At 42.6% G+C, this 14,588-nt stretch overlaps 1 protein-coding gene and 17 non-coding genes across 18 annotated transcripts in view; all 18 read left to right on the top strand.

Annotated features, from left to right (window-relative positions):
* dnah10 (dynein axonemal heavy chain 10) overlaps positions 1–14,588 on the top strand; it is a 113,317-nt gene that overhangs the window by 74,934 nt on the left and 23,795 nt on the right. The window lies entirely within an intron of this gene.
* LOC131343870 (U6 spliceosomal RNA) lies at positions 263–369 on the top strand. Its single transcript, XR_009203234.1, has one exon. It is a non-coding gene; the product is annotated as a U6 spliceosomal RNA (small nuclear RNA).
* On the top strand, positions 901–1,007 carry LOC131343869 (U6 spliceosomal RNA). The gene has a single exon (XR_009203233.1). It is a non-coding gene; the product is annotated as a U6 spliceosomal RNA (small nuclear RNA).
* LOC131343837 (U6 spliceosomal RNA) lies at positions 1,951–2,057 on the top strand. The gene has a single exon (XR_009203204.1). It is a non-coding gene; the product is annotated as a U6 spliceosomal RNA (small nuclear RNA).
* On the top strand, positions 2,993–3,099 carry LOC131343868 (U6 spliceosomal RNA). The gene has a single exon (XR_009203232.1). It is a non-coding gene; the product is annotated as a U6 spliceosomal RNA (small nuclear RNA).
* LOC131343867 (U6 spliceosomal RNA) lies at positions 3,631–3,737 on the top strand. Its single transcript, XR_009203231.1, has one exon. It is a non-coding gene; the product is annotated as a U6 spliceosomal RNA (small nuclear RNA).
* LOC131343836 (U6 spliceosomal RNA) lies at positions 4,672–4,778 on the top strand. The gene has a single exon (XR_009203203.1). It is a non-coding gene; the product is annotated as a U6 spliceosomal RNA (small nuclear RNA).
* Positions 5,310–5,416, top strand: LOC131343866 (U6 spliceosomal RNA). The gene has a single exon (XR_009203230.1). It is a non-coding gene; the product is annotated as a U6 spliceosomal RNA (small nuclear RNA).
* On the top strand, positions 6,352–6,458 carry LOC131343864 (U6 spliceosomal RNA). Its single transcript, XR_009203228.1, has one exon. It is a non-coding gene; the product is annotated as a U6 spliceosomal RNA (small nuclear RNA).
* LOC131343863 (U6 spliceosomal RNA) lies at positions 6,990–7,096 on the top strand. The gene has a single exon (XR_009203227.1). It is a non-coding gene; the product is annotated as a U6 spliceosomal RNA (small nuclear RNA).
* Positions 8,031–8,137, top strand: LOC131343862 (U6 spliceosomal RNA). Its single transcript, XR_009203226.1, has one exon. It is a non-coding gene; the product is annotated as a U6 spliceosomal RNA (small nuclear RNA).
* On the top strand, positions 8,669–8,775 carry LOC131343861 (U6 spliceosomal RNA). Its single transcript, XR_009203225.1, has one exon. It is a non-coding gene; the product is annotated as a U6 spliceosomal RNA (small nuclear RNA).
* LOC131343859 (U6 spliceosomal RNA) lies at positions 9,710–9,816 on the top strand. The gene has a single exon (XR_009203223.1). It is a non-coding gene; the product is annotated as a U6 spliceosomal RNA (small nuclear RNA).
* Positions 10,348–10,454, top strand: LOC131343858 (U6 spliceosomal RNA). Its single transcript, XR_009203222.1, has one exon. It is a non-coding gene; the product is annotated as a U6 spliceosomal RNA (small nuclear RNA).
* Positions 11,390–11,496, top strand: LOC131343857 (U6 spliceosomal RNA). The gene has a single exon (XR_009203221.1). It is a non-coding gene; the product is annotated as a U6 spliceosomal RNA (small nuclear RNA).
* Positions 12,028–12,134, top strand: LOC131343856 (U6 spliceosomal RNA). The gene has a single exon (XR_009203220.1). It is a non-coding gene; the product is annotated as a U6 spliceosomal RNA (small nuclear RNA).
* LOC131343855 (U6 spliceosomal RNA) lies at positions 13,069–13,175 on the top strand. Its single transcript, XR_009203219.1, has one exon. It is a non-coding gene; the product is annotated as a U6 spliceosomal RNA (small nuclear RNA).
* On the top strand, positions 14,110–14,216 carry LOC131343854 (U6 spliceosomal RNA). Its single transcript, XR_009203218.1, has one exon. It is a non-coding gene; the product is annotated as a U6 spliceosomal RNA (small nuclear RNA).

The raw sequence follows: 14,588 nt of genomic DNA, 5'->3' as shown, positions 1-14,588 counted from the left end.
CTGAGACCTCTCGACGTTCCATACTCCCAGAATATACCTCTGCAGTCTGAGGCTCTAAATGAAAAGAAAAAGTTTATAATTTAGCAGTAGCTAATGCTCACTTTAGGGAACTATTATATCTCTAATCCCCATGCAGTGAGTGTCTATTCAGGTCAGGGCTGTGAGTGCCCTGAAGGAACTTGGTGTGTTTGGGCACTTACCACGGACAAGAAACCTTGTCAGGAATCCGGGTATTTATAGGGGCCGTTCAGGCGGCTTGTTTGTGCTTGCTACGGCAGCACATATACTAAAATTGGAACGATACAGAGAAGATTAGCATGGCCCCTGCGCAAGGATGACACGCAAAATCGTGAAGCGTTACCATATTTTTCGTTGTTTCCGTATTTTACCATATTTTTCATTGTAACCATGACTCTAAAAGAACAAACTTAAACCTAAAATACTAAGCCTAAAATACTAAGTTTTCAACAGAAACACTTATTCATCATGCAGGGCTCTCTAGCACAAGTTCTCAAAGGTGTTTTGTTTTTTGTTTTTTTTGCCTCAGTAGTTGGATAAATTTGGTTAATGGGGAAGGGGGGTGGATCACAAGAACAAAGGACTGATTACATCACCGCACAGAGAACCAATCAGAACATCTGAAACTTCTCGACGTTCCATACTCCCAGAATATACCTCTGCAGTCTGAGGCTCTAAATGAAAAGAAAAAGTTTATAATTTAGAAATAGCTAATGCTCACTTTAGGGAACTATTATATCTCTAATCCCCATGCAGTGAGTGTCTATTCAGGTCAGGGCTGTGAGTGCCCTGAAGGAACTTGGTGTGTTTGGGCACTTACCACGGACAAGAAACCTTGTCAGGAATCCGGGTATTTATAGGGGCCGTTCAGGCGGCTTGTATGTGCTTGCTACGGCAGCACATATACTAAAATTGGAACGATACAGAGAAGATTAGCATGGCCCCTGCGCAAGGATGACACGCAAAATCGTGAAGCGTTACCATATTTTTCGTTGTTTATTAACCATGACTCTAAAAGAACAAACTTAAGCCTAAAATACTAAGCCCGAGCTTAAACGCTTGGGGCCAAGTACCTTCTGACCCCACCCCTTAGTGAGGGAGAAAAACCAGAAGCCATTGGGACAGTCTGTCCTAGGTCTCAAGGACATATAACACATTGTGGGCCTAACCACAAGCCGTTGTTGAGATATCGCCTCACTTAACGTTTTCAATGGTTTTCCCAAGTTGCAAACGAATGCCAAGTTTGTTTCTATGACACTGAAGGGTTACAGAGATACTGTTGCAAAGGTATGTCCATCTCTCCCCTGTCGGTGGTGCTAGAGCACTTGAGTGGAGTAGACCAAATTTGCTGTGTAAAGTAGCTGAGACTGTCCCGTATCGTTGGACCAAATCCCATAAAACGCTCAAGATGCCTTCTGTGGACTCCCCTTGATTCCTGTTTTGTTGAAACCTATATTTTAAGTACGCTTTATTAAATTGTGATAAAATTTAAGTTTTCAACAGAAACACTTATTTATCATGCAGGGCTCTCTAGCACAAGTTCTCAAAGGTGTTTTGTTTTTTGTTTTTTTTGCCTCAGTAGTTGGATAAATTTGGTTAATGGGGAAGGGGGGTGGATCACAAGAACAAAGGACTGATTACATCACCGCACAGAGAGCCAATCAGAACACCTGAGACCTCTCGACGTTCCATACTCCCAGAATATACCTCTGCAGTCTGAGGCTCTAAATGAAAAGAAAAAGTTTATAATTTAGAAATAGCTAATGCTCACTTTAGGGAACTATTATATCTCTAATCCCCATGCAGTGAGTGTCTATTCAGGTCAGGGCTGTGAGTGCCCTGAAGGAACTTGGTGTGTTTGGGCACTTACCACGGACAAGAAACCTTGTCAGGAATCCGGGTATTTATAGGGGCCGTTCAGGCGGCTTGTTTGTGCTTGCTACGGCAGCACATATACTAAAATTGGAACGATACAGAGAAGATTAGCATGGCCCCTGCGCAAGGATGACACGCAAAATCGTGAAGCATTACCATATTTTTCGTTGTTTATTAACCATGACTCTAAAAGAACAAACTTAAGCCTAAAATACTAAGCCCGAGCTTAAACGCTTGGGGCCAAGTATCTTCTGACCCCACCCCTTAGTGAGGGAGAAAAACCAGAAGCCATTGGGGACAGTCTGTCCTAGGTCTCAAGGACATATAACACATTGTGGGCCTAACCACAAGCCGTTGTTGAGATATCGCCTCACTTAACGTTTTCAATGGTTTTCCCAAGTTGCAAACGAATGCCAAGTTTGTTTCTATGACACTGAAGGGTTACAGAGATACTGTTGCAAAGGTATGTCCATCTCTCCCCTGTCGGTGGTGCTAGAGCACTTGAGTGGAGTAGACCAAATTTGCTGTGTAAAGTAGCTGAGACTGTCCCGTATCGTTGGACCAAATCCCATAAAACGCTCAAGATGCCTTCTGTGGACTCCCCTTGATTCCTGTTTTGTTGAAACCTATATTTTAAGTACGCTTTATTAAATTGTGATAAAATTTAAGTTTTCAACAGAAACACTTATTTATCATGCAGGGCTCTCTAGCACAAGTTCTCAAAGGTGTTTTTTTTTTTGGGCTCAGTAGTTGGCTAAATGTGGTTAATGGGGAAGGGGGCGGATCACAAGAACAAAGGACTGATTACATCACCGCACAGAGAGCCAATCAGAACACCTGAGACCTCTCGACGTTCCATACTCCCAGAATATACCTCTGCAGTCTGAGGCTCTAAATGAAAAGAAAAAGTTTATAATTTAGCAGTAGCTAATGCTCACTTTAGGGAACTATTATATCTCTAATCCCCATGCAGTGAGTGTCTATTCAGGTCAGGGCTGTGAGTGCCCTGAAGGAACTTGGTGTGTTTGGGCACTTACCACGGACAAGAAACCTTGTCAGGAATCCGGGTATTTATAGGGGCCGTTCAGGCGGCTTGTTTGTGCTTGCTACGGCAGCACATATACTAAAATTGGAACGATACAGAGAAGATTAGCATGGCCCCTGCGCAAGGATGACACGCAAAATCGTGAAGCGTTACCATATTTTTCGTTGTTTCCGTATTTTACCATATTTTTCATTGTAACCATGACTCTAAAAGAACAAACTTAAACCTAAAATACTAAGCCTAAAATACTAAGTTTTCAACAGCAACACTTATTCATCATGCAGGGCTCTCTAGCACAAGTTCTCAAAGGTGTTTTGTTTTTTGTTTTTTTTGCCTCAGTAGTTGGATAAATTTGGTTAATGGGGAAGGGGGGTGGATCACAAGAACAAAGGACTGATTACATCACCGCACAGAGAACCAATCAGAACATCTGAAACTTCTCGACGTTCCATACTCCCAGAATATACCTCTGCAGTCTGAGGCTCTAAATGAAAAGAAAAAGTTTATAATTTAGAAATAGCTAATGCTCACTTTAGGGAACTATTATATCTCTAATCCCCATGCAGTGAGTGTCTATTCAGGTCAGGGCTGTGAGTGCCCTGAAGGAACTTGGTGTGTTTGGGCACTTACCACGGACAAGAAACCTTGTCAGGAATCCGGGTATTTATAGGGGCCGTTCAGGCGGCTTGTATGTGCTTGCTACGGCAGCACATATACTAAAATTGGAACGATACAGAGAAGATTAGCATGGCCCCTGCGCAAGGATGACACGCAAAATCGTGAAGCGTTACCATATTTTTCGTTGTTTATTAACCATGACTCTAAAAGAACAAACTTAAGCCTAAAATACTAAGCCCGAGCTTAAACGCTTGGGGCCAAGTACCTTCTGACCCCACCCCTTAGTGAGGGAGAAAAACCAGAAGCCATTGGGACAGTCTGTCCTAGGTCTCAAGGACATATAACACATTGTGGGCCTAACCACAAGCCGTTGTTGAGATATCGCCTCACTTAACGTTTTCAATGGTTTTCCCAAGTTGCAAACGAATGCCAAGTTTGTTTCTATGACACTGAAGGGTTACAGAGATACTGTTGCAAAGGTATGTCCATCTCTCCCCTGTCGGTGGTGCTAGAGCACTTGAGTGGAGTAGACCAAATTTGCTGTGTAAAGTAGCTGAGACTGTCCCGTATCGTTGGACCAAATCCCATAAAACGCTCAAGATGCCTTCTGTGGACTCCCCTTGATTCCTGTTTTGTTGAAACCTATATTTTAAGTACGCTTTATTAAATTGTGATAAAATTTAAGTTTTCAACAGAAACACTTATTTATCATGCAGGGCTCTCTAGCACAAGTTCTCAAAGGTGTTTTTTTTTTTGGGCTCAGTAGTTGGCTAAATGTGGTTAATGGGGAAGGGGGCGGATCACAAGAACAAAGGACTGATTACATCACCGCACAGAGAGCCAATCAGAACACCTGAGACCTCTCGACGTTCCATACTCCCAGAATATACCTCTGCAGTCTGAGGCTCTAAATGAAAAGAAAAAGTTTATAATTTAGCAGTAGCTAATGCTCACTTTAGGGAACTATTATATCTCTAATCCCCATGCAGTGAGTGTCTATTCAGGTCAGGGCTGTGAGTGCCCTGAAGGAACTTGGTGTGTTTGGGCACTTACCACGGACAAGAAACCTTGTCAGGAATCCGGGTATTTATAGGGGCCGTTCAGGCGGCTTGTTTGTGCTTGCTACGGCAGCACATATACTAAAATTGGAACGATACAGAGAAGATTAGCATGGCCCCTGCGCAAGGATGACACGCAAAATCGTGAAGCATTACCATATTTTTCGTTGTTTCCGTATTTTACCATATTTTTCATTGTAACCATGACTCTAAAAGAACAAACTTAAACCTAAAATACTAAGCCTAAAATACTAAGTTTTCAACAGAAACACTTATTCATCATGCAGGGCTCTCTAGCACAAGTTCTCAAAGGTGTTTTGTTTTTTGTTTTTTTTGCCTCAGTAGTTGGATAAATTTGGTTAATGGGGAAGGGGGGTGGATCACAAGAACAAAGGACTGATTACATCACCGCACAGAGAACCAATCAGAACATCTGAAACTTCTCGACGTTCCATACTCCCAGAATATACCTCTGCAGTCTGAGGCTCTAAATGAAAAGAAAAAGTTTATAATTTAGAAATAGCTAATGCTCACTTTAGGGAACTATTATATCTCTAATCCCCATGCAGTGAGTGTCTATTCAGGTCAGGGCTGTGAGTGCCCTGAAGGAACTTGGTGTGTTTGGGCACTTACCACGGACAAGAAACCTTGTCAGGAATCCGGGTATTTATAGGGGCCGTTCAGGCGGCTTGTATGTGCTTGCTACGGCAGCACATATACTAAAATTGGAACGATACAGAGAAGATTAGCATGGCCCCTGCGCAAGGATGACACGCAAAATCGTGAAGCGTTACCATATTTTTCGTTGTTTATTAACCATGACTCTAAAAGAACAAACTTAAGCCTAAAATACTAAGCCCGAGCTTAAACGCTTGGGGCCAAGTACCTTCTGACCCCCACCCCTTAGTGAGGGAGAAAAACCAGAAGCCATTGGGACAGTCTGTCCTAGGTCTCAAGGACATATAACACATTGTGGGCCTAACCACAAGCCGTTGTTGAGATATCGCCTCACTTAACGTTTTCAATGGTTTTCCCAAGTTGCAAACGAATGCCAAGTTTGTTTCTATGACACTGAAGGGTTACAGAGATACTGTTGCAAAGGTATGTCCATCTCTCCCCTGTCGGTGGTGCTAGAGCACTTGAGTGGAGTAGACCAAATTTGCTGTGTAAAGTAGCTGAGACTGTCCCGTATCGTTGGACCAAATCCCATAAAACGCTCAAGATGCCTTCTGTGGACTCCCCTTGATTCCTGTTTTGTTGAAACCTATATTTTAAGTACGCTTTATTAAATTGTGATAAAATTTAAGTTTTCAACAGAAACACTTATTTATCATGCAGGGCTCTCTAGCACAAGTTCTCAAAGGTGTTTTTTTTTTTGGGCTCAGTAGTTGGCTAAATGTGGTTAATGGGGGACGGGGTCGGTCACAAGAACAAAGGACTGATTACATCACCGCACAGAGAGCCAATCAGAACACCTGAGACCTCTCGACGTTCCATACTCCCAGAATATACCTCTGCAGTCTGAGGCTCTAAATGAAAAGAAAAAGTTTATAATTTAGCAGTAGCTAATGCTCACTTTAGGGAACTATTATATCTCTAATCCCCATGCAGTGAGTGTCTATTCAGGTCAGGGCTGTGAGTGCCCTGAAGGAACTTGGTGTGTTTGGGCACTTACCACGGACAAGAAACCTTGTCAGGAATCCGGGTATTTATAGGGGCCGTTCAGGCGGCTTGTTTGTGCTTGCTACGGCAGCACATATACTAAAATTGGAACGATACAGAGAAGATTAGCATGGCCCCTGCGCAAGGATGACACGCAAAATCGTGAAGCGTTACCATATTTTTCGTTGTTTCCGTATTTTACCATATTTTTCATTGTAACCATGACTCTAAAAGAACAAACTTAAACCTAAAATACTAAGCCTAAAATACTAAGTTTTCAACAGCAACACTTATTCATCATGCAGGGCTCTCTAGCACAAGTTCTCAAAGGTGTTTTGTTTTTTGTTTTTTTTGCCTCAGTAGTTGGATAAATTTGGTTAATGGGGAAGGGGGGTGGATCACAAGAACAAAGGACTGATTACATCACCGCACAGAGAACCAATCAGAACATCTGAAACTTCTCGACGTTCCATACTCCCAGAATATACCTCTGCAGTCTGAGGCTCTAAATGAAAAGAAAAAGTTTATAATTTAGAAATAGCTAATGCTCACTTTAGGGAACTATTATATCTCTAATCCCCATGCAGTGAGTGTCTATTCAGGTCAGGGCTGTGAGTGCCCTGAAGGAACTTGGTGTGTTTGGGCACTTACCACGGACAAGAAACCTTGTCAGGAATCCGGGTATTTATAGGGGCCGTTCAGGCGGCTTGTATGTGCTTGCTACGGCAGCACATATACTAAAATTGGAACGATACAGAGAAGATTAGCATGGCCCCTGCGCAAGGATGACACGCAAAATCGTGAAGCGTTACCATATTTTTCGTTGTTTATTAACCATGACTCTAAAAGAACAAACTTAAGCCTAAAATACTAAGCCCGAGCTTAAACGCTTGGGGCCAAGTACCTTCTGACCCCACCCCTTAGTGAGGGAGAAAAACCAGAAGCCATTGGGACAGTCTGTCCTAGGTCTCAAGGACATATAACACATTGTGGGCCTAACCACAAGCCGTTGTTGAGATATCGCCTCACTTAACGTTTTCAATGGTTTTCCCAAGTTGCAAACGAATGCCAAGTTTGTTTCTATGACACTGAAGGGTTACAGAGATACTGTTGCAAAGGTATGTCCATCTCTCCCCTGTCGGTGGTGCTAGAGCACTTGAGTGGAGTAGACCAAATTTGCTGTGTAAAGTAGCTGAGACTGTCCCGTATCGTTGGACCAAATCCCATAAAACGCTCAAGATGCCTTCTGTGGACTCCCCTTGATTCCTGTTTTGTTGAAACCTATATTTTAAGTACGCTTTATTAAATTGTGATAAAATTTAAGTTTTCAACAGAAACACTTATTTATCATGCAGGGCTCTCTAGCACAAGTTCTCAAAGGTGTTTTTTTTTTTGGGCTCAGTAGTTGGCTAAATGTGGTTAATGGGGAAGGGGGCGGATCACAAGAACAAAGGACTGATTACATCACCGCACAGAGAGCCAATCAGAACACCTGAGACCTCTCGACGTTCCATACTCCCAGAATATACCTCTGCAGTCTGAGGCTCTAAATGAAAAGAAAAAGTTTATAATTTAGCAGTAGCTAATGCTCACTTTAGGGAACTATTATATCTCTAATCCCCATGCAGTGAGTGTCTATTCAGGTCAGGGCTGTGAGTGCCCTGAAGGAACTTGGTGTGTTTGGGCACTTACCACGGACAAGAAACCTTGTCAGGAATCCGGGTATTTATAGGGGCCGTTCAGGCGGCTTGTTTGTGCTTGCTACGGCAGCACATATACTAAAATTGGAACGATACAGAGAAGATTAGCATGGCCCCTGCGCAAGGATGACACGCAAAATCGTGAAGCGTTACCATATTTTTCGTTGTTTCCGTATTTTACCATATTTTTCATTGTAACCATGACTCTAAAAGAACAAACTTAAACCTAAAATACTAAGCCTAAAATACTAAGTTTTCAACAGCAACACTTATTCATCATGCAGGGCTCTCTAGCACAAGTTCTCAAAGGTGTTTTGTTTTTTGTTTTTTTTGCCTCAGTAGTTGGATAAATTTGGTTAATGGGGAAGGGGGGTGGATCACAAGAACAAAGGACTGATTACATCACCGCACAGAGAACCAATCAGAACATCTGAAACTTCTCGACGTTCCATACTCCCAGAATATACCTCTGCAGTCTGAGGCTCTAAATGAAAAGAAAAAGTTTATAATTTAGAAATAGCTAATGCTCACTTTAGGGAACTATTATATCTCTAATCCCCATGCAGTGAGTGTCTATTCAGGTCAGGGCTGTGAGTGCCCTGAAGGAACTTGGTGTGTTTGGGCACTTACCACGGACAAGAAACCTTGTCAGGAATCCGGGTATTTATAGGGGCCGTTCAGGCGGCTTGTATGTGCTTGCTACGGCAGCACATATACTAAAATTGGAACGATACAGAGAAGATTAGCATGGCCCCTGCGCAAGGATGACACGCAAAATCGTGAAGCGTTACCATATTTTTCGTTGTTTATTAACCATGACTCTAAAAGAACAAACTTAAGCCTAAAATACTAAGCCCGAGCTTAAACGCTTGGGGCCAAGTACCTTCTGACCCCACCCCTTAGTGAGGGAGAAAAACCAGAAGCCATTGGGACAGTCTGTCCTAGGTCTCAAGGACATATAACACATTGTGGGCCTAACCACAAGCCGTTGTTGAGATATCGCCTCACTTAACGTTTTCAATGGTTTTCCCAAGTTGCAAACGAATGCCAAGTTTGTTTCTATGACACTGAAGGGTTACAGAGATACTGTTGCAAAGGTATGTCCATCTCTCCCCTGTCGGTGGTGCTAGAGCACTTGAGTGGAGTAGACCAAATTTGCTGTGTAAAGTAGCTGAGACTGTCCCGTATCGTTGGACCAAATCCCATAAAACGCTCAAGATGCCTTCTGTGGACTCCCCTTGATTCCTGTTTTGTTGAAACCTATATTTTAAGTACGCTTTATTAAATTGTGATAAAATTTAAGTTTTCAACAGAAACACTTATTTATCATGCAGGGCTCTCTAGCACAAGTTCTCAAAGGTGTTTTTTTTTTTGGGCTCAGTAGTTGGCTAAATGTGGTTAATGGGGAAGGGGGCGGATCACAAGAACAAAGGACTGATTACATCACCGCACAGAGAGCCAATCAGAACACCTGAGACCTCTCGACGTTCCATACTCCCAGAATATACCTCTGCAGTCTGAGGCTCTAAATGAAAAGAAAAAGTTTATAATTTAGCAGTAGCTAATGCTCACTTTAGGGAACTATTATATCTCTAATCCCCATGCAGTGAGTGTCTATTCAGGTCAGGGCTGTGAGTGCCCTGAAGGAACTTGGTGTGTTTGGGCACTTACCACGGACAAGAAACCTTGTCAGGAATCCGGGTATTTATAGGGGCCGTTCAGGCGGCTTGTTTGTGCTTGCTACGGCAGCACATATACTAAAATTGGAACGATACAGAGAAGATTAGCATGGCCCCTGCGCAAGGATGACACGCAAAATCGTGAAGCGTTACCATATTTTTCGTTGTTTCCGTATTTTACCATATTTTTCATTGTAACCATGACTCTAAAAGAACAAACTTAAACCTAAAATACTAAGCCTAAAATACTAAGTTTTCAACAGCAACACTTATTCATCATGCAGGGCTCTCTAGCACAAGTTCTCAAAGGTGTTTTGTTTTTTGTTTTTTTTGCCTCAGTAGTTGGATAAATTTGGTTAATGGGGAAGGGGGGTGGATCACAAGAACAAAGGACTGATTACATCACCGCACAGAGAACCAATCAGAACATCTGAAACTTCTCGACGTTCCATACTCCCAGAATATACCTCTGCAGTCTGAGGCTCTAAATGAAAAGAAAAAGTTTATAATTTAGAAATAGCTAATGCTCACTTTAGGGAACTATTATATCTCTAATCCCCATGCAGTGAGTGTCTATTCAGGTCAGGGCTGTGAGTGCCCTGAAGGAACTTGGTGTGTTTGGGCACTTACCACGGACAAGAAACCTTGTCAGGAATCCGGGTATTTATAGGGGCCGTTCAGGCGGCTTGTATGTGCTTGCTACGGCAGCACATATACTAAAATTGGAACGATACAGAGAAGATTAGCATGGCCCCTGCGCAAGGATGACACGCAAAATCGTGAAGCGTTACCATATTTTTCGTTGTTTATTAACCATGACTCTAAAAGAACAAACTTAAGCCTAAAATACTAAGCCCGAGCTTAAACGCTTGGGGCCAAGTACCTTCTGACCCCACCCCTTAGTGAGGGAGAAAAACCAGAAGCCATTGGGACAGTCTGTCCTAGGTCTCAAGGACATATAACACATTGTGGGCCTAACCACAAGCCGTTGTTGAGATATCGCCTCACTTAACGTTTTCAATGGTTTTCCCAAGTTGCAAACGAATGCCAAGTTTGTTTCTATGACACTGAAGGGTTACAGAGATACTGTTGCAAAGGTATGTCCATCTCTCCCCTGTCGGTGGTGCTAGAGCACTTGAGTGGAGTAGACCAAATTTGCTGTGTAAAGTAGCTGAGACTGTCCCGTATCGTTGGACCAAATCCCATAAAACGCTCAAGATGCCTTCTGTGGACTCCCCTTGATTCCTGTTTTGTTGAAACCTATATTTTAAGTACGCTTTATTAAATTGTGATAAAATTTAAGTTTTCAACAGAAACACTTATTTATCATGCAGGGCTCTCTAGCACAAGTTCTCAAAGGTGTTTTTTTTTTTTGGGCTCAGTAGTTGGCTAAATGTGGTTAATGGGGAAGGGGGCGGATCACAAGAACAAAGGACTGATTACATCACCGCACAGAGAGCCAATCAGAACACCTGAGACCTCTCGACGTTCCATACTCCCAGAATATACCTCTGCAGTCTGAGGCTCTAAATGAAAAGAAAAAGTTTATAATTTAGCAGTAGCTAATGCTCACTTTAGGGAACTATTATATCTCTAATCCCCATGCAGTGAGTGTCTATTCAGGTCAGGGCTGTGAGTGCCCTGAAGGAACTTGGTGTGTTTGGGCACTTACCACGGACAAGAAACCTTGTCAGGAATCCGGGTATTTATAGGGGCCGTTCAGGCGGCTTGTTTGTGCTTGCTACGGCAGCACATATACTAAAATTGGAACGATACAGAGAAGATTAGCATGGCCCCTGCGCAAGGATGACACGCAAAATCGTGAAGCGTTACCATATTTTTCGTTGTTTCCGTATTTTACCATATTTTTCATTGTAACCATGACTCTAAAAGAACAAACTTAAACCTAAAATACTAAGCCTAAAATACTAAGTTTTCAACAGAAACACTTATTCATCATGCAGGGCTCTCTAGCACAAGTTCTCAAAGGTGTTTTGTTTTTTGTTTTTTTTGCCTCAGTAGTTGGATAAATTTGGTTAATGGGGAAGGGGGGTGGATCACAAGAACAAAGGACTGATTACATCACCGCACAGAGAACCAATCAGAACATCTGAAACTTCTCGACGTTCCATACTCCCAGAATATACCTCTGCAGTCTGAGGCTCTAAATGAAAAGAAAAAGTTTATAATTTAGAAATAGCTAATGCTCACTTTAGGGAACTATTATATCTCTAATCCCCATGCAGTGAGTGTCTATTCAGGTCAGGGCTGTGAGTGCCCTGAAGGAACTTGGTGTGTTTGGGCACTTACCACGGACAAGAAACCTTGTCAGGAATCCGGGTATTTATAGGGGCCGTTCAGGCGGCTTGTATGTGCTTGCTACGGCAGCACATATACTAAAATTGGAACGATACAGAGAAGATTAGCATGGCCCCTGCGCAAGGATGACACGCAAAATCGTGAAGCGTTACCATATTTTTCGTTGTTTATTAACCATGACTCTAAAAGAACAAACTTAAGCCTAAAATACTAAGCCCGAGCTTAAACGCTTGGGGCCAAGTACCTTCTGACCCCACCCCTTAGTGAGGGAGAAAAACCAGAAGCCATTGGGACAGTCTGTCCTAGGTCTCAAGGACATATAACACATTGTGGGCCTAACCACAAGCCGTTGTTGAGATATCGCCTCACTTAACGTTTTCAATGGTTTTCCCAAGTTGCAAACGAATGCCAAGTTTGTTTCTATGACACTGAAGGGTTACAGAGATACTGTTGCAAAGGTATGTCCATCTCTCCCCTGTCGGTGGTGCTAGAGCACTTGAGTGGAGTAGACCAAATTTGCTGTGTAAAGTAGCTGAGACTGTCCCGTATCGTTGGACCAAATCCCATAAAACGCTCAAGATGCCTTCTGTGGACTCCCCTTGATTCCTGTTTTGTTGAAACCTATATTTTAAGTACGCTTTATTAAATTGTGATAAAATTTAAGTTTTCAACAGAAACACTTATTTATCATGCAGGGCTCTCTAGCACAAGTTCTCAAAGGTGTTTTTTTTTTTGGGCTCAGTAGTTGGCTAAATGTGGTTAATGGGGAAGGGGGCGGATCACAAGAACAAAGGACTGATTACATCACCGCACAGAGAGCCAATCAGAACACCTGAGACCTCTCGACGTTCCATACTCCCAGAATATACCTCTGCAGTCTGAGGCTCTAAATGAAAAGAAAAAGTTTATAATTTAGCAGTAGCTAATGCTCACTTTAGGGAACTATTATATCTCTAATCCCCATGCAGTGAGTGTCTATTCAGGTCAGGGCTGTGAGTGCCCTGAAGGAACTTGGTGTGTTTGGGCACTTACCACGGACAAGAAACCTTGTCAGGAATCCGGGTATTTATAGGGGCCGTTCAGGCGGCTTGTTTGTGCTTGCTACGGCAGCACATATACTAAAATTGGAACGATACAGAGAAGATTAGCATGGCCCCTGCGCAAGGATGACACGCAAAATCGTGAAGCGTTACCATATTTTTCGTTGTTTATTAACCATGACTCTAAAAGAACAAACTTAAGCCTAAAATACTAAGCCCGAGCTTAAACGCTTGGGGCCAAGTACCTTCTGACCCCACCCCTTAGTGAGGGAGAAAAACCAGAAGCCATTGGGACAGTCTGTCCTAGGTCTCAAGGACATATAACACATTGTGGGCCTAACCACAAGCCGTTGTTGAGATATCGCCTCACTTAACGTTTTCAATGGTTTTCCCAAGTTGCAAACGAATGCCAAGTTTGTTTCTATGACACTGAAGGGTTACAGAGATACTGTTGCAAAGGTATGTCCATCTCTCCCCTGTCGGTGGTGCTAGAGCACTTGAGTGGAGTAGACCAAATTTGCTGTGTAAAGTAGCTGAGACTGTCCCGTATCGTTGGACCAAATCCCATAAAACGCTCAAGATGCCTTCTGTGGACTCCCCTTGATTCCTGTTTTGTTGAAACCTATATTTTAAGTACGCTTTATTAAATTGTGATAAAATTTAAGTTTTCAACAGAAACACTTATTTATCATGCAGGGCTCTCTAGCACAAGTTCTCAAAGGTGTTTTTTTTTTTGGGCTCAGTAGTTGGCTAAATGTGGTTAATGGGGAAGGGGGCGGATCACAAGAACAAAGGACTGATTACATCACCGCACAGAGAGCCAATCAGAACACCTGAGACCTCTCGACGTTCCATACTCCCAGAATATACCTCTGCAGTCTGAGGCTCTAAATGAAAAGAAAAAGTTTATAATTTAGCAGTAGCTAATGCTCACTTTAGGGAACTATTATATCTCTAATCCCCATGCAGTGAGTGTCTATTCAGGTCAGGGCTGTGAGTGCCCTGAAGGAACTTGGTGTGTTTGGGCACTTACCACGGACAAGAAACCTTGTCAGGAATCCGGGTATTTATAGGGGCCGTTCAGGCGGCTTGTTTGTGCTTGCTACGGCAGCACATATACTAAAATTGGAACGATACAGAGAAGATTAGCATGGCCCCTGCGCAAGGATGACACGCAAAATCGTGAAGCGTTACCATATTTTTCGTTGTTTCCGTATTTTACCATATTTTTCATTGTAACCATGACTCTAAAAGAACAAACTTAAACCTAAAATACTAAGCCTAAAATACTAAGTTTTCAACAGCAACACTTATTCATCATGCAGGGCTCTCTAGCACAAGTTCTCAAAGGTGTTTTGTTTTTTGTTTTTTTTGCCTCAGTAGTTGGATAAATTTGGTTAATGGGGAAGGGGGGTGGATCACAAGAACAAAGGACTGATTACATCACCGCACAGAGAACCAATCAGAACATCTGAAACTTCTCGACGTTCCATACTCCCAGAATATACCTCTGCAGTCTGAGGCTCTAAATGAAAAGAAAAAGTTTATAATTTAGAAATAGCTAATGCTCACTT

Source organism: Hemibagrus wyckioides, linkage group LG22 (assembly GCF_019097595.1).
Source record: "Hemibagrus wyckioides isolate EC202008001 linkage group LG22, SWU_Hwy_1.0, whole genome shotgun sequence".
Lineage (NCBI taxonomy): Eukaryota > Metazoa > Chordata > Actinopteri > Siluriformes > Bagridae > Hemibagrus > Hemibagrus wyckioides.
Note: the sequence above shows the minus strand (reverse complement) of the source record. Positions and strands in the feature narration are given on the sequence as shown.